This window comes from Lynx rufus, unplaced genomic scaffold (assembly GCF_022079265.1).
Source record: "Lynx rufus isolate CCGP_SWC_20201006 ecotype Redwood Valley unplaced genomic scaffold, mLynRuf1.p SCAF_4, whole genome shotgun sequence".
In the NCBI taxonomy this organism is placed as follows: domain Eukaryota; kingdom Metazoa; phylum Chordata; class Mammalia; order Carnivora; family Felidae; genus Lynx; species Lynx rufus.
In genome coordinates, this window is record NW_025814856.1 from 28,311,090 (window position 1) to 28,332,465 (window position 21,376).

At 42.3% G+C, this 21,376-nt stretch overlaps 1 protein-coding gene across 1 annotated transcript in view; it reads right to left on the reverse strand.

The window, feature by feature from the left end:
* The window catches only part of FHIT (fragile histidine triad diadenosine triphosphatase), a 1,417,053-nt gene extending 1,399,372 nt beyond the window's left edge, over window positions 1–17,681 (reverse strand). The window contains exon 1 of the mRNA XM_047097252.1: window positions 17,567–17,681. The gene's annotated coding sequence lies outside the window, so the exon portion shown is untranslated. The remainder of the gene's footprint in view (window positions 1–17,566) is intronic.
* Between the last annotated feature and the right edge of the window lie 3,695 nt (window positions 17,682–21,376).

The window sequence follows — 21,376 nt, forward strand, 5'->3', positions numbered from 1 at the left end:
GAACTGTGACATTTAATTCCTTAAAAAGTACGCAGGACATGATTTCCTATAGGAGCTACCACCCCTCGGATAAGAATGGAGGGGTTGCTCTTTACCCAAACTAGACCATGAACAATCTTACAATCAAAGCTAGGGGGGCTAGTGAGTTTTCAAAGAAGATACACCTACCTTTATCATTTTCTCCCTTCTTGCATTTAGAATACTTCAGACACTGCCAGCTACACCCTAGGAAGCAAAGTCAAAATGTGCAGCAGGCCAGGCAGTAGGTCTGGGAAATTAAGATATAGCTGCCTGTTCCGATTAGTGGTATTGCTGCAGGGCCAGAATATCACGGTTCATTTGGGCCTGGTTTGGCTGAAAAGATACAAGCCTCAAATAAGGCTAGACAGTAAAATAGACAAATAAAACTATGGAGCATTCACATAATGGAACATTATACAGCAGTCAAACCAAATAAAGTAAGGTACAGAATAGTGTATGTGGCATGTTGCTTTTTTTGTAAAAAAAAATAAATAAAAGAAAGAAAGAAAAAGGAGAGTAATTTATACACATATTTTCCTATATACACTAAAAATACCGAAAAATTTTAAAAGAAACTAACCAAGGTGACAACCCTAAGGGAAATGGGGGCAGAGATAGGAGTATGGGGACAGAAGCAGAAGCAAAACTTTCTTTTTGTATTGTGTCGATTTTTGAACCATAGGAATATATTACCTACTCAGAAAAACATTTAAGTCTACTGAAAATAAAAAAAAATAAAACAAGATTATAATAACTCACACTGCAGGCAGTAGTAGAAAATGATACATATGAAGAGGGCAATTTGATGATATACATCAAGGACTCTAAAATTAGACCCTGGACCTAGTGATTTGACTTCTGAAAGGAAATTAAGGAAAAAGTGAAAGATTTGTATATACACACATATACACACATCCTTACACACAGAGATGTTCACTACAGAATTATCTGCCATAGTTAAAATTTTGAGAAAATTTTGAAAAAATAATCAGTCCAAGAAATTATGGAACATCCAAACAATTGAGTGATAGGCAGCTGTTAAAAAGTATGCCAAAAACAAATATCTTAGCAATACAGAAAAAATATTCATAGAGTATTTTTGAAATCATTCATTAATTTTTCAGTAAAATTGGTAAAGCGTTTAGCAGGTGCTCTGCATTGAGATGGATGCTGATTAAAAACTCCAGTTATGAGGCAGTACATCAGTGGGTAATCCCGCTTTTTTGTGCATTTATAACTAAACTGGAAGGATAAACACCAAAATGAGAACAGTGATGACCTCCTGGTGGTGAGATTACAGGTGAAATATATTTTCTGTAATGGTCATACATTACTTCTACAATAAGAGCAAAAAGCATCACTTTTTAAAATGAGGCTAACAACTCCTAGGATCAAAAATGAATCACTTCCATCTCTCTTCCCTCAGCCCTCCCTGATTCACTGAACACAAGCAAGGTGTCTCCTTCAACCACAGCCATCCAGTGATCAGTAAGAAAAAGCCAAGAATACTGTAGATATCTCCTTGACATCTCTGAGCTGCTGCAACCCACCTGTGCCCTCCCCCACCATTTCTAGGTTTCTTCTTCTGTGGAAGAAATAATCCTCTGGTTTTTTAAGCCGCTCTAAGTTGCATTTGCTGTTACTTGCATCTGAAGACATTCTGAGCTGACAGGGTAACATACTAAATAATAAAGGCCGTGTTATGGCTGGGATGGGTAGTCCAAAATGTTTCTTGTGATCACCAAGTTGAACCTGTAGACTGATGTTAATTACCTCACCAGCTTCTGGCTCCATAGTCTTCTCTGAAGTTCTTGGGAAACAGAACACAGGAGAAGCTGTTAGTGGGGACTCCAGGCACCCAGGGAGCACTACCTATAGTGTGAAGTATAGAAAAACTGGGTAGCTACTCCTACCGCATACAAGATGACCCAGCATTTCCGCTTCTGAGAACGCATCCTAAGAAAAGAATCATGGATGTGATGATGCATCCACGCAAATATTCTTCATTAATATATATCAGAAAGAGAGGTGGGCAAAACCTAGTGCTGAACAATTGGAATAGAAAGGAAAATTGCATGTTCTAACAGTGGAGTACTTTGCAGTCATTAAGGCCTGGGAATATGCACTCAATATACTGATGAGTGAAAAACAGGTAGCAAGGTGCTATGTAAATTCAGAAACCAGAACAAACAAATTTATACATGTAATAAAAAAGGAATGAGAGTATCCACTGAAATATTGATAGTGCAGTCACAAGGGGGGTAGAATGACAATGTTATTTTATTTTTGAGCATTTGTCTTTTTGTTTAAGCTTCTAAAATAAATGTATTTTCTTATGCAGCGGGTAAGAAGATTTTTTTTTTTAATGTCCCCTTTTCATAGAATAATGTGGGCCCTCCGACCAAGATGTTGGCCTCATCAACACCAACTTAGTCTAATAACTGCCTGCAGATCCAGTGGTGTTAACAAGAAACAATTTATATTTGTGTTTTAAACACAGACTGAGGCTGGGGCACCTGACTTGGTTAAGCATCGGACTTCAGCTCAGGTGACGATCTCACACTTTGTGAGTTCGAGCCCCACATCGGGCTCTCTGCTGTCAGTGCGGAGCCCGCTTCAGATCCTCTGTCTCCCTCTCTCTCCACCCCTCCCCCACACATACTCTCTCTCAAAAATAAACATTTAAAAATAACAATGAAAAATAGACTGAGGCCAACGGCAGCAAGCTGAGATACAGAAAAAGATAAAGAAATTTTGTTTCCAGGTAAATTTGCGTTATATAAATGCAGTATGTTTTCTTTAATTCCATAAATACAGTTTTGATGCTGCCAATTTGAGAAATTATTAACATTTCCTTAAATAAGTCTATTCTCTATTGAAGCTCATTCCCTTGCACAAAATGGAATGATCTTGGAAACAATATAAAGGAATGCTGATTTGCTATGTCATTGATAAAAGCATAGTCATTTACATAAAAAGCAAGTCATTTACATCCTTGTCTTGATCCACTAGACTTCATCATGCAGAAATAGTAGCTATCAAGCAGGTCTGACCTTTGTACCATCTGGGGACAACAGCTAATACAGCTCTAGCTCCTGGATCACAGGACCTGGGTCCACTTCTAGCCTCACCACTTGCTAGCTGGGTGTCCTTAAGCGTTTACTTAACCTCTCGGAGTTTCAGCTTTCTCATGTGTATACAGAGACAGTAAGAGTATCTGCCTCAGAGGGCTGCCATGAAGATGAAATGAGCGAATCCACACAAAAAGGTCTGAGTTTCATTCCTCGCCCACAGTAATCTGATAAAAAGTAAGCTCTCTTCTAATTTGGTTTCATCTTATATGTGGAGATAGACCCTCGACCTGGAACATTAGATTCCTTTTTTTTGACTTGTAACAAAATGTTTTTTATTTATTTATTGTAAGGCAAAGTATATAACCATTAAAATCAAATGGCAATACACAGCTCTTAGAAAAAAAAACAAAAAAAAAACAAAAAAACCTCTTGCCTCATTTCTTCCCATTTCCCAGCTGTCATCCCCAGAGATACCTGCATTCAAGCATTTTAGTTATCTTCTGTTCTCCTCATTCTCCCTCGAGAGATATATCAGTCTTCCAGTTTTATTGAGAGATAAGTGACACACAGCATTGTGTAAGTTTAAGATGTGCAGCACGATGTTTGGATTTACATGTATTGTGAAATGATTATCACAACAGGCTTCACAATCATTCATTGTGAAATGATTATCACAACAGCCTGATTATCATACAGGCTTGGCCTGTATATGATAGGACAGGCATCCTGTCATATACATACAATAGGGAGAAAAGGAAAAAAAATTCTCCTTGTGATGAGAACCCTTAGGATCTAATCTCTTAACTTGCCTGTATACGCTACAGAGGTGTTAGCTACAGTCATCATGTGGTACGTGACAGCCTAGGACTTATTTATCTTATAACTAACTGGACGTTTGTGCCTTTGACCACTTTCTTCCAATTCCTTCCCCCCCGCTCCCTTCGCCCCCTGGCTCTGGTAAACACAAACCTGATCTCTTCTTTCTAAGTTTAGTGTGGGATTTTTTTTGTTCTTGTTTTAGATTCCACAAACAAGGGGCACCTGGGTGGGTCAGTTGGTTAAGCATCTGACTTTGGCTCAGGTCATGGGCTCAGGTCATGATCTCACCGTTCGTGAGTTCAAGCCCCCCATCGGGCTCTGTGCTGACAGCTCAGAGCCTGGAGCCTGCTTCAGATTCTGTGTCTCCCTCTCTCTCTGCCCCTCCCCTGCTCACGCTCTGTCTCCCTCTCTCTCAAAAATAAATAAGCATTAAAAAAAAATTTTTAGATTCCACAAATAAGTGAGATCAAACAGTATTTTCTTTCTCTGACTTATTTCACTTAGCATAATGGCCTCAGGGTCCAACCATTCTCATTTTTTATAGCTGAATAATACTCCAGGGTGTGTGTGTGTGTGTGTGTGTGTGTGCATACCCTAACTTCTTTCTCTGTTTATCCATCAACGGACACTTGTTTCTCTAGCTTGGCTACTGTAAATAATGTTGCTATGAACGTGGAGGTGCAGATATCTTTTCCATTAGTGTTTTCATTACCTTTGTATGTATGGAACATTAGATTCTGAAGAGGCTCCAGCATCCTATTTTAAGAATTCATGTTGGACATAGATATTTGACTTTTAAGTACAGACTTGACATCATTTATTTAATGTTCCCTATGTTAAATGAGATGCTCAGAGAAAATGGTGGATCTTTTAGACCACTAAAAATCTACTTCAGCATGTGTATTAGAAAAGGTAACTACTCCCATTTGCTTTGTCCTATCTTTTTTTTTTTTTTTTTTTAGAGAGAGAGCGAGCGAGCAAGCAAGCGAGTAAGCAGGGGCAGAGGGAGAGAGAGAGAATCCCAAGCAAACCCCACGCTCAGCACAGAGTCCAGCACAAGGCTTGATCCCATGATCCTGGGATCATGACCTGAGCTGAAATCAAGAGTTGGGCGCTCAACCGACTGAGCCACCCAGGCGCCCCTGCCTTTTCCTATCTTATTCTTTACAAAAAGCACTACTTCATTCTTGGTATTGTGACTAATAATACAAATGATAGCTAAAACCATCACTCACATGTATTTGGTACTTACTATATACCAGGAAGTATCCCACATATTTTCATGCATTATCTTATTCTCACAATTAACCAATGAGGTACGTTCTGATTATTCCCATTTTTTCTATGTTTATTTATTTATATTGAAAGAGCACATGTGCATGAGCAAGGAAGGGGCAGACAGAGAGGAGAGAAGGAATCCAGAGCAGGCTCCGCCCTGTCAGCACAGAGCCCGAAGCGGAGCTTGATCTCATGAACCGTGAGATCATAAGCTGAGACAAAATCAAGAGTCCAACGTTTAACTGACTGAGCCACTCAGGCACCCCTATTATTCCCATTTTTTAGATGAAGAAACTGAGTCACAAAGAGACAGAAAAGTCCTGAGTCCAGATATAAATATAATATATAACAATAATAACATAACAATAATAACAACACAGCACTGGATTTCCAAACATCATCTCTTATGCTTAGGACAACCTTGTACTATTCCCAATAATGGATAAGAAACTAAGAACTAAAGTAAATTAGCTAAGGCAAGATATAGGTTCGTGTGGCCCCAAAACCAGGCACTCCAAGCAAGTGCCCCTCTGCAGACAGAACAAGGAAGGGCTTAGCAGATTCCTAAAGGTCTCCCCTAAGGTTATAGGACATTGGAGAGGCACAGGACTTCAGAATTACCAGATCCAAGCCCCCTCACTTTATAGATGTGGAAAGGGAGGCCCAGAGAGAGGATAAGACTTGCAGAAGGCAGTGAGAGCCACAACTAAAACCTAGGTCCCCTGACTCCCTGCACCACATCCTTGTGGTGACATGATGAGACCCTGTCACACGGAGTCAGCCATGCCCGACTCTGTGAAAACAGGAAAGGAAAGCCTGACTGCCTCATAGTGATGATGTCGGCCTGTTGCCTCTCCCCCTGCTCCCTGCTGACTCTGGGGACTATTGCACATACTTCTGGCACATTCAGAACTGGCAAGAGCAGAAAAGCTTGGGAAAGGAATCCACAGCCAAGACAGGGAGCTCGCAGTGCCCTTTCATGATCTAATAGGAGCCAATTTCCACTATGATTCTCCTGAAGCAGAACTGGAGATCTGGAGAAGGAGAGTGGCTCTAGCACATGTGGGTCTCTGTTGTAGACACCAGACACGAACATAACCTAAGTCTCTGAAAACGTGATCAAAATGAGCAAGTCCCCTGAATCTTTTCCAACTAAATGCATGCCTTTCCTAGTTTTTGCAATGGATAAAAAACAAATAAGAGAAATTTTAAAAAACAGAATTTTGGACGTGTTGAATTAAAATTCCTTCAGTATTATGTAATCCTTGAAATACAACAGTTGTTTACTAAACTTTGATTTCTAAGCTTCCCTTTGATGACAAATATTAATATTTATCATTTTTCTGATGTTGGACTAATGAGAATCTTAAGTGTTTATGAGAAGACATTTAAATATTACAGTACGGTGGATGTGTTTGTCTTCTGATCTGTATTCCTCTGTCTTTAACATCAACCAGCATTTATTTTTTGTGTTGAATCCTGGGTTGTTGTTCGCCAACATTTGCAGCAAACTCTATATGGCCAGAACCGATGGCGTCTACGCTTACTTGATGACCAAAGGGAATATGACAGCCCACTAATAACACAGTACTATGGAAAGGATGTAGCCCTGATTTTCAAAGTGAAAATTGGGACCCATGTGCAACTACCAACCAGCAGGAGTAGACAGAGCAACATCCCAGGTTTAATGACACCAATCAAGGTAATATTTATTGAATGGTGGCTACATATCAGGCACTATGCAAGGGCATGCTTCACAGCAACCATCTCACTTGATTCTCACAACAACTAAGAGCTAACTGGTATTATCGTTGTTTTACAGAAAAGCGAGATGCAGAAAGGTTGAGTTCTTTGCTCAAGATGACACGGCTAATGAGAAGCAAAGACAGGAGTTGGTCCTCAGAACCAGAGAATAGGTTTTTGTCTCTACTCCCTTCCTATGAGCCCCTTCTTGACTCCCAGCATTTGAAAATTCCTATCACCTGCATGAAGCAGCAGCCTTCAAGGTAACCCAGACTTTCAGATCTTGATGGTACGGATGAGACATAACTCATCCTGTCCACCAGAGGCCTTGTGCTGCTTTATGCATGGAGAAAGAGCAAGAAACAGTACTACAAAAGGTCCATGCCTTCAGGGAGCAAACTTCTGAAGAGGGAAAATACACAATATTAACACAATAAACAAGGCACTCTCTCCAGGAAAGGGAGGAAAGGGGAGGCTGTAGGATTCAAGAAGCAGTAAGGGGGCTGAGGTCCAGGACTTCAACAGATTTCACTTACCTATACCCTCCGTGCAACCAAGACTCAGCTAACCAGAGAAGTAACGGAGCAGAGCCCAGAAATAAGAGGCACAGTGCAAAGTTCAACATCGAGTTCTAAGTTAGGGACCAGGTGATGGGAGGCAGCATTAGCAAAATAGCCACTACTGCTGCCTTCATAGAGCTTCCTTTCCTTCAGAGGAAAGAGGGCACCAATCAAAAATGGAGGTTAAATAAAAGCTATAAAAAAAAGTATAAGTCAAGGAAGCTAAAACACAGGAACTAACCTACAGAGACCGAAGAAAAAGGCCTCAGTGAATGCAGAGTGAATTAATTAATGATGAGCAAGGAAATGACTCACAACCAGGAGCTGGCAAGAATACAGTTGGAGATTAGGTACAGACACTGGGGTACCAGGCGAGTCAGAGACTGTCAAGGCAGAGCCCAGTGAGGTCCATGGTCAGAGCAAACTTCAGCACTGAGTCGGATTTGCTACCGGACCTGTCACCAGGCTGTCATCCCACATTCCACCTGCCTGCTTACCTTAACTTCCAGACATCACCTACTTCCAGATCCTGGTCCCACTCTCCACTTACCTGTCCCTAGTGTAGGCAGCTCCTACCACACCAAGAGTGACTCACAGCAACCTGGCCAACCCAGAGTACCAGAAGCTGCTGTGTAGACCCCCCAAATCCAGTGATTAGTATTCATAAGCATAAGAGTAGTTAACACATGCCAAGAGCTTTATACATACAATCTTACTCAACCCTCACAACATCCAGAATCAGTGACTGTTACAAGTTCCATTTTAAAGACGACGAAACAGACCAAATCAAGACCTGTCCATGTGTCCACATCTCGTACCCGGTAAAGCCGCATGCCTTGGGTTTACAGATCTGAGTCTCTGAGCTCAAAAATAATAAAAATGTAAAATATAATAACAATAATAAAAATAAAAGCTAACATTTACTAAGAAATTATTATAGGAGAGGTACTCGTGCTAATATTTTATATAGATTATCCCATTTTATTCATACCTTCCTATGAGGTACACACTCACTATGTCATTTTATAGAAGAAAATAAAATTCTGCAAGGCAACACAACTTGCCCAAGATCATCCTCGGCCTGTAAGAGACTGCCCTATGTATTTGCGAACTCCTAACGCTCTTCATCGCATCACAACAGAATGGTAGCATGGGAGGAGCCATAAAGAACCAGAACCTTGCTTTCTAAGTGTGGCCCATGGACCAGCAGCATCTGTACCACCTGGGAGCTTGTGAGACATGCAGGAGCTTCTGGCCCCACCAGGACCTTTTCATATCATTCCAGCCAGTCCCCAACCCACGAGAGCTGCACCCAGCTGTTTCATCTGCACTGGGAAGCCCAACACAGCTAACTCCTCCAGGCCAGGGAAGAGCTGGCCTGTTGCCTCTCAGAAGTTCAAGAGCCTAGAGGAAGCCATGGCTTAGAAGAAGCTTTCTGTCCTGCTTGGAGGGGCCAAGAGAGGGCCTCAGCTGCAACCTTCATCTGTGGTCACTGGCTGCAGAAGCTTCTGGCCTTGCTCGTACCCACTCAGCCAGCAGATCCCAGCAACTGGGATTTCAAATGGCAGTGGCCACCTGCTGTTTTTGTACCCCAGGATCACTTCCCCTCTTCTGAAGGTGCCAGCACCTCCATTCATAAGGTCCCCTCCGTGTGATAACCAGGCAAGCAGGGCACAGCACAGCTCAGGAGGGCACCATTCACATAGATATTTGTAAAAACAAAAAAACTTTCCATCCCCCCCTCCACCTGACCATCTTTGTTGTTGTTACACCCCTTCCATACCCTCTGCCTTTATTTCTCCATCTGGGTTGCTTTTTCCTGCCCTCCTTGGGACCACTACCTCTCTATCCACCAGCCTCATTCCTAGGAGAATCTGAACAGGAATCGCCTGTGCTCCTGGGCTGAGACAAACAACCTGACCCCAGCAGGTTCCAGCCCCCTCCTCTGCCTGTCCTCCCAGCACACACCTGCTCCGAGGCATCCTTAGAACGTCTCTGGGCACAACCGAGCAGGTACTGTCCTGCTGGTAATGTGGAGACTTAAGACAGCAATGAGTTCTAGGGTGTTTTTTCCCAAAAATGAAGACATGGGAAGAAGACCTTACGCCTTGCAGAAAATGAAAATTTTGTTCTTACCATCCACCACATGCTTCAGTGATTAAACGACTACAGACCATACTCTCCTCCAAACCGTGCTCAACTAAAATATGCAAGCACTAAACCTCATGAGGGAGTACTGATACTTCCACATTATCTGTGATGGGTTTTAGCTCCAATAGCTGTGAGTCTGAGAAACTGCAAAATACACTGAATTTTAATGGAAATCTGATTCTTAATAAAAAGAGGTAAATCCATAACAAGGAAGACTAATAAACACATAAATAGACTCAGAAAGAGCCTTTCAGTTCCAGAATACTGTCGAGGTGTGCCTTTTGCAAACCTCTTAGCCAGTTTCTCATTTTCCCCTTCCATTCCCACTTATTTATCATTAAAAGAAAACCTTGGCATATGTACAAAATATCCCCCAAATATGTAATTTTTAAATGGATTTTAAACCCTCCAACAAGAACACTTTTTCCCACTCTCTTTTCCCCCTCTATTAAGTCAACACAGTAGAAAAAGAAAACTACTACAATTGCAAAATGACCTCCTGGTGAGTAAAAAACACTCAGGAAATGCTGAAAAACGAAATGGTGGTGCAGGGTAATCGAAATTCAGGCCAAGAATGCTCCTGGACACTGGATACAAGGTTTTAAATATAAATATTCAGATAGAAACAAACCTACATATACACATTTTCTATAAGATAAAAAAAGCTTTTAAAAGGAAAAGGTCCCCAAATACTATGGATAATCCATCAAATGGAAGGTATTTAATCAAATTAGCTTAATTATTCTGCCCTGAAAAGGAGGGTGAGGGTAACTCTAAAAAAATTAAAAAGGAAACAAATCTTTATAATAGGCAACCTCTCTGGAAGCCTCCGTTTCAGGCTACTGAATTAGAATGGTCAGATGCTACTGGTTCATTCCCACGGTGGGCGTGGGGCCTACTTAATTAAAAACAAAAAAAGAAAGAAAGAAATTTAAAATAAAAATTTAAAGAATGTTACTGGTTAAAACCGGTGGTAGTGTGTATCTGAACAATAGTTGAAACCTTTACAATAATGAAGCCACAGCTCACGAGAGCATGTAACTCAGTTTCTTTTGAACGTAATTGTAATGGGTTACTATTTTTTTTCCAGCTCTGAGGCATAAAACAAACTAAGTAGCAGGAAGAGAAACACAGCCAGAAATAAAATTGAGAATCCTAAGTCAGGCGAGCACAACTAGAGATACAAAATGGGACAGGAGGTGGGGAGGGTGCCTTGGATTTGACCCCAAAGATAACCCGGAACACAACCTATATGGTTGTAGTTCATCAAATTCCAGGAGAGCTTTGTGACAAGGCTTTCATGCCCAAAGCCTTCAAAATGCTACATTCTAGATATTTCCCTCCCCACACAGGACTTTCACCTGTTAGACTGTACCTGATTCATTTCATGAAGTTTTGTTGTTAGAATCAGTGGTTGTCGCTCCTAAATGCACTTCAAACTCACCTGGGAAACTTAAAAAAGAAAGTAACGCTGCCTGCCTCCCCTCCCACACTCTGATTTAATTTTTCTGGATGGGACCAGCCCCAGGTGACTTGAACTTGCAGCAAGGGCTGAGAACCACTGGTTGAAAATCAATCCAAACAGGTTAAAATTATGTAAAGAAGGAAGCACCATAATTGGGCTAAGTAAATTTACATGAGGAAGCAAGGTGCCTCAAATTCCCTTCTTAATCAGATATAAGATGATACTTTAAGGATCCCAGATTTTTTCTTCATCAAATTTAGAGTCTCAATTGCATGGGAGAAATATATCTAGTTGCCCATAATGCTCCAGCTTTTACCAAAGGACTGAAGAAGTTTGGCACATCACATGCGAGACGGAGACAAAAACTGTACAATGAAGAGTGATCTATTCCATCTAGTACTCAAAATATGATAAACAAGGTAACGTGGAACAGGGTGCATGAGGTTGTCTTATCAATTAACAACAGTAAGAGCAAATTCACAGCTACCATTTCTTGACTGCCGGTTACTGTGCTAAGCACTCTCTATGGGTTACCTCCCGAAAAATTTCAACAATTTGAAATCTGAAACAGGAATGAATCATCACCTCCATTTCACAGATAATAAGGAAACTGAGACTCAGCAAGACTAGGACATTTTCCCCAAGTCACACTAAAAGTAAGGTGTCAAACCAAGACTGTAATCCAGGTCTTTGACCCTCTAGCGTCCATTCTCTCTTTTTTTTTAATTTTTTTTAATGTTCATTTATTTTTAAAAGAGAGAGACCGAGCACAAGCAGGGGAGGGGCAGAGAGAGACAGAGGCAGAGACAGAGAATCTGAAGCAGGCTCCAGGCTCTGAGCATCTGAGCTGTCAGCACAAAGCCCAAAGCGGGGCTCGAACTCACGAACCGTGGGAGCCTGACCTGAGCCAAAGTCGGACCAAATGAGCCACCCGGGCGCCCCTCTAGAGTCCATTCTTTTTTTTTTTTTTTTTTCAACGTTTTTTATTTATTTTTGGGACAGAGAGAGACAGAGCATGAACGGGGGAGGGGCAGAGAGAGAGGGAGACACAGAATCGGAAACAGGCTCCAGGCTCCGAGCCATCAGCCCAGAGCCTGACGCGGGGCTCGAACTCACGGACCGCGAGATCGTGACCTGGCTGAAGTCGGACGCTTAACCGACTGCGCCACCCAGGCGCCCCTAGAGTCCATTCTTGTAACCACCACAATCTCCCATCTAGATCGCGCAAAAGTTTCCTCAATACTTGCTCCTCATAGTACAGTCCATGGACCAATGGCATCAGCCTGAATCTCTGGCCTATTTCACATATACTGAATCAGAACCAGCAGCTTATGATCAGCAGGAGATGCCTATGGTCATTAAAGTTAAAACAAACAAACAAACAAAACACAGGTCTACCTGGACAATTCTCTCTCACAAGCTCATCATCATCTATACTGCATCCACACTCTTAAAAAACAAATCCTATCACTTCATTTCCCCACTTAAGACTATAAAATGGTTTCCCAAATGCCCTTGGAATAAAGTCCAAAATTCTTTTACAATACAGGTAACTGGACTCTGAATAATATCGCTGGTGGCTGCCAGCACAGCCCTACCTCCCCATGTCCCACAACCAGTGATTTTTATACCCCAGACACAGAGACCTTTCCACTCATCAAATCCCAATACCCACTCTTCCTTTCCTACTTCCTCTTTCCTGCCTTCCTTCTTCCTCTAAGCTCTTCCCTGCCTAAAATTAACCACCACCCACCACCACAACCAACTCCACGCCAGCCACATTCACAGCTGTGTCTCCAGGGTCTACCAGTGAGGTGCCTGGCACAGAGCTAGGTGCAGGATAAATGTGCAGAATAAATAGATGCTACTGAGGGCTTCTGCTGTTCCCTCTGCCCATCTGCTCTTTGCTCTTCCCCATTTCTCCTTCTCTGTCCCCTGCAGCACCCCTTTTCTCTCACTCACTCCTTATCAGTAATCAATAGCCTCATGGCTATTGCAGGTGTCAGCTTTAGAGAGACACCTGCCATGTCCACGTGCCCATTGCCCCGGGGTTAGTCACCAGCAGGGTGATGACTGTTTCACTTTAACCCTGAGACACCTGGAATAGGCCTAGTCCTTTCCAGAAATAGAAAGAAGCCCTCACTGACAAGGGCAGGCCGCTTTTCAATCTGATATTTAATATATAGATGGAACCACAGATCAGGGACCTCTCAGCAGGCAATGTAAAGCCGAAAGCTTGACTATCTATCTCTCTCCCCACACAAAGAGTATCACTGTGCTGGCAAGATCAATTATCAAATTTGCGGGCACACTTGACATGTGATGGTCAACCTGGCTGTTCTAAGAAATCAAATGGCAAATCCTTTTATAAAATAGACACCTGCCTCAAGTTTAAATCGTGACTAAATGTGATATATTTTCATATGTTGTTTACTTTTATTACAAAAATAAGAGCTACTAGCCATCTACTGAACACTAGCTACTGAGTGCCTGACAACATGCTCCAAGCCTTAAAAACATCACCTTATTTAATCTTTATCATCACGTTATGAGGTACAAATGCTGATTATTCCTATTTTACAGAAGAAACCAAGGGCTAAGTGCCCTAAGAGGGAAGGCTGGGATTTAAATCATAGGCCTCCAGACTACCACTCTCTATGGCTTCTTTGCTATGTTTTGCTATTTGGATCACTTTCTCGTCTGAGAAATCACAGACATGGACATTCCCAAAGAAACAGCCCCTTGGAAGATGACCTCAAAGGCTGAGATTTTTTTCATCGCAATGTAGACACCGAAAGGAAAGCAACCTGCTACATCTTATATTTCAAAGCATTTCTATCTTAAAAGAGATTCAAGAAAAAGATGTGGGAACAGAGCTTAGGGATGCTTATGAATGCAATTTCACAAACATTTTTTCAGTGTCTACTAGTGGTCAGGCATGTGCTGGAAGCTGAACAAGCAGACTGTTAGCTGGGAGAGCGCTGGGCGGGCGGTAGGGACGGGGCAGGAGGGGTTGGGGAGAACATCTCTCATGATGACTGTTTATGAATGTTTAGCCGATAATTTATAAAAGCATTAGTTTAATAATTATGCAGAAAGCATCTTTCACACACACAAGAGGTAAGTTACCGCTTTATTATCTACGAACTGAAAGGGCCAATGTGCCTTCTAAAACTAAAGTTTTATATAATTCAAACAACACGTGTGTATATTTCTGATACCCTATGTTAGCTAGTGGGTTAGAATGTAACCTGTGCGAATGCACAGTGTCAGATTTTGTTCTCAAGGGTCTGAAAGAAAAAAAGGGAAAAAAGCATGGGGAACCAAAACAAGACATTCCCAAAATAGAAAGGGAGCATATTGAAGCTGCATGTATATACAAATAAAGAGAGGAGCGCAGAAATATTTCCTAAAGCATTCCCCCAAACGCTTCCAGGAATAGGACCAGGATGAGAACACCAAATAAAAGAAATCATGAGGGGCGCCTGGGTGGCGCAGTCGGTTAAGCGTCCGACTTCAGCCAGGTCACGATCTTGCGGTCCGTGAGTTCGAGCCCCGCGTCGGGCTCTGGGCTGATGGCTCGGAGCCTGGAGCCTGTTTCCGATTCTGTGTCTCCCTCTCTCTCTGCCCCTCCCCCGTTCATGCTCTGTCTCTCTCTGTCCCCAAAATAAATAAAAAAACGTTGAAAAAAAATTTAAAAAAAAAAAAATAAAAGAAATCATGAACCTGAAAAGTCATATACAGTACTATGAGGCCTCCAGAATCCTGTCTCCTGGCAGAAACAAGAGGCTTTTGACACGAGGGCATGAGATGAAGACCATAGATCACTTTCCTCATTTATAAAATAAAGGAGTTAAATTAGATGGTTTTTAAGGTCCTTCCAGCCCTCACTCATTAGCTCCTTTAATCCATGTGGCCCCTGCACCTAAAGAGGATGGGCATATGAAGATGCTCAAAAAATATTTGCTTAATTAATGAAATAGTACAACCTTACCAATAAGAAAAGGGCCTTTACAACAATGGGTCCTGGCCTATGGCCTACAAAAAACAAATTAGGAGGGAAACCTTATCTAAACAGCTTCACATCTAGCGCTCCTCCTAGCTGACTGATGGTAGAATGAAAATAACCCTGGACTAGGAAATGAATCGCTTGGGTCTAGTCTCATCTCTGACACAAACCAACAAACCAACCCTATGACCTTGGGTAAACTGCTTTACCACCTGGTCCAGTTTCCTCATCTCTAAAAGAAAGGTATTATAAAGCTAAATATAGCTAACATTTGTGGAACTTTTACTATATGCCAGGAACTTTTCCAAGATCTTTGCCTTAAATTTAAATGATCTCAAAGGTTTTTGCAGCCCTAACATTTAGTCTCTGACTACAGAGGAAACATGGTATAATGGAAAAATTCCAAATTCTGTACTCAGAAACGTTGGGTTTGCTCACTTTGTTAGGCGGGGTCTTTTTCTTTTCTAATTATTTTTTAATGTTTATTTATTTTTGAGAGACAGAGCATGAGTGGGGGAGGGGCAGAGAAGGAGGGAGACACAGAATCCAAAGTGGGCTCCAGGCTCTGAGCTGTGAGCACAGAACCCTACCTGGAAGTCAGACTCACAAACTAGGAGACCATGACCTGAGGCGAAGTCAGACACTTACCCAACTAAGCCACCCAGCACCACCACCCCCACCCCCAGCATCTCAGGTGCGGCCTTTTTCTAAGCAGAGCCTATCAAGGAGACTGGGTCACAATCCCAGTACTTCTATTCACTAGCTGAGTTAATTTGGACAATTTGCTTAACTTTAATTGCTTTACTAAAACTTTTAGTTTTCTTATATGTGAAATGCATATAAAATGGTTATCTCGTACAGCATTTGAGAGAATTAAACTATAATAACTAAAGGTAATAAATATAAATAAACATACATTACATTTTATTACTAGGTGTGTCATGTGGACAAATCATCTTCTCAAGATTTTTCCTCATCTACAGATGGCAGGTACGGTGTTACAAAAAGAAGTAATAGGAACACTCTAAATTATCCAGTGTTAGCTGTGTTTGAAAGCATGCATATTCCCTAACACTTGGAAAAGCACATACAATACTCCCCTAATACTTGTAAGAGCATATACAATCAATGACGACGACACCTACAAAAGACATCTTTACTAGCTATATCTCTCCAGTACCCAACAACTGCTTTCCTAAACAATTCTCTCTAGTCCCAGCTCCAAGCAGGTGGACACACAGGCTGCCAGCCAAGAACGCAGTGCCACCTGGATGTTGTAGTTCCGAGTCAAAGGACCAATCCACAGAACGGCTGGAAGTGAGACTTCAACTCCCAGGAGACACCTCGCCGCACCACATGGCACGCTGGGAGATAGAGTACCAGCCCGCAGGGAAACAGGGGGCAGGACTCCAACTCCCAGACGCCTGCGCTACTCAGGCCGCCGGCAGTAACATGGAGCCTGAGAGGGAGAGTTCAGGCACACCCGGCTTAACAGGTGCGAATAGGAGTCGCTTTCGGTAGTCCCAGGCCCAGCATAGGTCAGGGCCTTTCTACAACAACCACTGAGCTCATTTTTCTACTGGTCCCCGGCACATTTCTTGAGGGATTCGAAATAATAAAGCAGTAAATCTGCAAGTGGCAGACTTCCACAAGCAAGACCTCTCTTAGCTTTCGGCTCCAGCCAGCATCCTTGGGCCACTTCGGTAAAGATCTTTAAGCTCTTTTTTCCCAAATAAAGCACTGTGAGTGGCTGATCCAAGGTCATATAACAGAAGAATCTGATCCTAGAGAGTCGCCTCCAACTCCAGTTCCACTAACCAGCCTCCCCTCCCCCCCCACACACGTTTTAAATCCCCGCGTATTTTTGTATAAAAAACTACATTAATCCATAAAATAGTCCAAACGAGTCCTCATGAGTTCCCCCACCATAAAGCCAGTGCTTTGTGTTTTTAAAATGTCAAATGTAAGATTCCCTCCCAAAACACTACCTTCCCTCTACCTACTTAGCTCCTTTCTTGGGCACGTGTTCAGCCCCCTCCCTTTGCGGATCCCAAAGCCGGGTGATTAACACAGTTTTGTTGGGGCAGCGATTTCTGCTACTTGCTTATGACCTTGGAAAACCCTCAAAAAGCGGCTAGTGCCAATTACACCACCAGGTCTGGGTGCCAGGGTATCCCTGGAGCCGCTGGTGTGGCCCATGCCTTAGTTTACCCCTTTGTGCAGCGAATGAGGGGCGGGTTAGGGTTTGGGCTGGTGCTCAGAATGGGGCCTGAAAAGGTTCAAGGGGTAGGAGCGTCCTCCGGACAGGCAACCTCCCCTGCCTCAAGGAGCTGTGCGAGCCAGACCCCGTCCCACTGGACTGCGGGAGTAAGGACCAGACACCAGTGGAAACCCAAACCCGCACCCCACAAACACTCTTCGACTGGGGCTTGCCCCCTGCCCCTACCTTCCAAGATCTTGGCAGCTGGGAAGTGAAAGGCAGAGGGAGGGAGCGCGGGGCAGAAGCGGCGCCTGGGCGTGTGCCCACTGGGGTGGCCACCTGAGGGACCCGGTAACCGGAGGGCAAAAAGTCTCCGGACTAGACGGAGCGGAGAGGGGACTACAATTCCCAGACGGCACCGCGGCGAGGGCGGGACCTAAGATGGCGCTAGTCTGGACAGACGCAAGGGCCAATAGGTGTAAAGTATGATCCTGAACTGGGCCAATCAGAAGCCATAATGTCAGTAACTCTGATTCAGGGGTAGGAAACATTGTTGTTTTCAAGACAGCAACTGAGGTGAGAATCGCTCTGGAAAGGGATTTTTGTCATAAACTGCACAAGCCTCCTTTTTCTCCAAGTGACAAATAAGACTCTTCAGGCTATTCTGCTTTTTTTCCCTCCTACTTCCTTTCTTCCTTTTAACTACCCCCCCCCCCCACTGGCTGGATTTACTTTCACTTCCTCTACTCACTCTGGATCGTTCTTGATTACTTAAGCCTTCTTTTCCTCATGTTTCTCTCGCCACATCGGCTCTCAGACCTTCACTTGATCCATCTTAAGACTACACTCCGCCTTCCCTGAAATCCTAACCAAAATTGTACCGCAAACTCCCTTGTCTCTTCCTTTCTACCATTTTTGTGCTGTTTTTCTTTTTAGCACTTTTCCTTCCCAGTGCTATGTGTAATTCATTTATCTTTTTTATCGTCTTGTCCCCTATAGTGGAAGATCTAAGCAGATGACGATTTTTGTTCTGCTCACGGCAATATTTTTGGCACCTAGAAGTATATATAGTAGTAGGTACTCAGTAAATATACTTTGAATAATTGAATGAAATCTAGAGTAGTCTTTATTTTCTATTCTCCCTTTCTTTGGTGCAGATTTATTAAATCCATCTTGAACCACCATGGGACCCTTGTGCTTGCTCCCTTTTCTAATTCAAAATCATTCTTTCAATATAGTCTAGGATGTTGGAGAAATCACTGAGTCAGATGCAATTCCTAACTTCAAGATGTTCCTGGTCTAGAGGAGTATGAAAAGTAAAATGAATTTTGCAATAAATGCAATTGCAAATTGCAGAACAGCTAAATAATTGCATAAGGTCGTGCAGCTCATGTACAGGGACTAGAATCTTGTCCTTCAGACTCGATATTACACACTATGCTCCTTATAGCAACCTCCCTTATTCAGGACTGCCTACTTCCCTTCTCTTTCCTCCCATTTCTAGTGCCAAGGAAGAACATATGTTTGCCAGTCACCTTTTACATTTAAGGAAAAACAAAGAGCAATTACACTTGGACAAACACCCAGATATATCCCTACTTTGCCTGACACCATTTCCTTTTTTTTTTTTTTCTTTTTTTCCTCACTTGTTTCTTTGGCCTGCTTCATTACATGCAGGTGATTACACCAAGGCTTAGATCTCTCATCCTTTCTGATGTTTGAACCCCATGGAGAGTACCGAGGTGTCCTACAAAATGTCCTGGTGTGAAATACTGATGTCCTAGGAAGCTTGGCTCTCAGAGAATGTCACTGTGGATTATGGTCAATTTACAGGTCATCACACAAACACCATGGCCACATAGAATATTAGAGAATTGTGAATAACTAGATGAAATTGAAGACAATCACAGATGAACCAGAAATGTGATCAATATGTATAGAGACTAATTTTGTACGTAGAAATTATAACCCCTGTTCAGGCTTCCTAGCCTAATCTTCTGTCAGTTTGGGGTTGTTTGCTGTGATACAACAGTTCTTTCTACCTGTTATGAGCACAGACTCAGCTCAGCAATACCAACCTTTCTCAGGCTGACTGGAATGAGAGATTTCAACACGTGTCGGCAGCCAGACTAAATGTGGAAGGAATCATTGAACCATGTGAAAACGGAAAGCTCAACAACTCGACTCTTCTGAGAAAGTATCAACCTATTATCACTGCATCTTCTACTTAGCAATCAAAAGGCAAATGTCATGAATATACTCAGGATTTAAACAGTGGTATCTAATGATTATGAAACCATTGTTAGGCAGCCTAGTATGAACATATTATGTACTATTTCAACTGTGAGCTATGCTGTTTGCTGGGCTCAAGGTCAGCCATGACCTTCAGCAATATATACATACATAAAGAGCATTAACACATGGCACTTGCCGTGGACCCAGGACATCAAAGTGCCAAGACAATCAGTGGGGATGACTGCCTGATCTGCAACTTGATTAACAATCGCCAGGAGATGGTATCTTAGCTTGAGTTCTCCCAGAAGTATATCCTGAGACAGGTATTCAAGTGCAAGTCGGTAATTGCAGGAAACACCAGTAGAATAGAAAAGTGAAATAGGGAAGGGAAGACAGACAAAAAAGCATGTTACTACAAAGGGTGATTGAGCTTAATTCTCCTGAGGAACTATACGAAACAATGTGAAACACATGCCATAGACTGAGCTATCCCACCAGAGGACAAAAGAACTATGTTGTTTAAATACTAACTCCCATCAGTCAGTAATTGGAGTCTGTTTTCAGAGGCAGTTAAGTCCCTGGTTCTTCGGGCATGCTATATGAGAGGGCAGAGTTGCCTCAATGTCCAGAGAAAGCCAGGCAGCCAGGTGCTGCCATTGAAGTCAGGCTGGTGTATCCTGAAATGGCAAGGGAATAGGGGGTACTGGCAGGGCACCAAGAGGATCTGCTACAGGTGGCTTTGTGTCACCATAAGCTCATATTGCTGACACTAGCAGAATAAGAATAATTCAAAACTTACATACCAAAAACAAAACAAAAAGCAATCTATCACCTTGTATATTTCATCATGTGAACAATTAATATAGACAGTACTTTCTAAATTCTCACTAACACACACACAAAAAACAAAATCTAGAGCAACAAAAGCCTCTCGCACTGGGAACTCTGGGGCTTTGAGGCTTCAGTGGGACTGGGGTTTAGTGAAAGGGAAGGAAGGAGATCGAGAAAAGGGGGAAAGGGAATTGAAAGAAATATTCCTGAAGACAATATGTTATTCATTTTGCGATATTGCAGAAACACATATAAAGGGCTCGGGATCTTTGCAAAATTAACACTAAGTACACAGACTGTGGTCTTTAGACCAAGAAGACAGTTTTGTGAAAGACCTCTATGCATGGTCCATTGTAGCACTTCTTCACAGCAAATACTTTACTTGAAGTTACAGTCACCATTTATTTGTCTTTCTATCATTGATCTCCTCCAAATAAAATGTAAGCTCCCTGAATGCATGAAATTTCCTTATGTCTTACTCAATAGTAGACACTCAATAAATACAAAGTAAATAGGGAAAGTGCTAGAAGGGTCCAACATTATACCAATCATTACACTGTGCCAAGCCATGAAGTAAAGAGACAAAAGTGACCCTACAATAACCTCCCATTATCACAAAGCTTGAGACCATCCTAACATGTGGAAAGCCTGGTGGTCACATACTCTTCCACTTAAGTCAAACACTCCTCCCAACAGCATCCTCTTCAAGCACACAGGACCCACAAGAAAATCCTTACCATGGAAATAGAATTTCAAAAGTAGAAAGGCATTTGAGGTCAAAGAGTTCAACTCTCTGCATAATTCATCTCAGCCGTATGTTATAGGTCATAATCCAGAACTTGGGGGATATTTGGAAAAATCATCTCTAATAAGAAAATATTGTATTAGGAAAAAATGATGCATTGTTTCTGTAATACAAATCATACAAAGGTTGGGAAACTCAGCTGTACCCAGATGCTCACGTCTCCTTCACAAATTTCTCAGCCCATA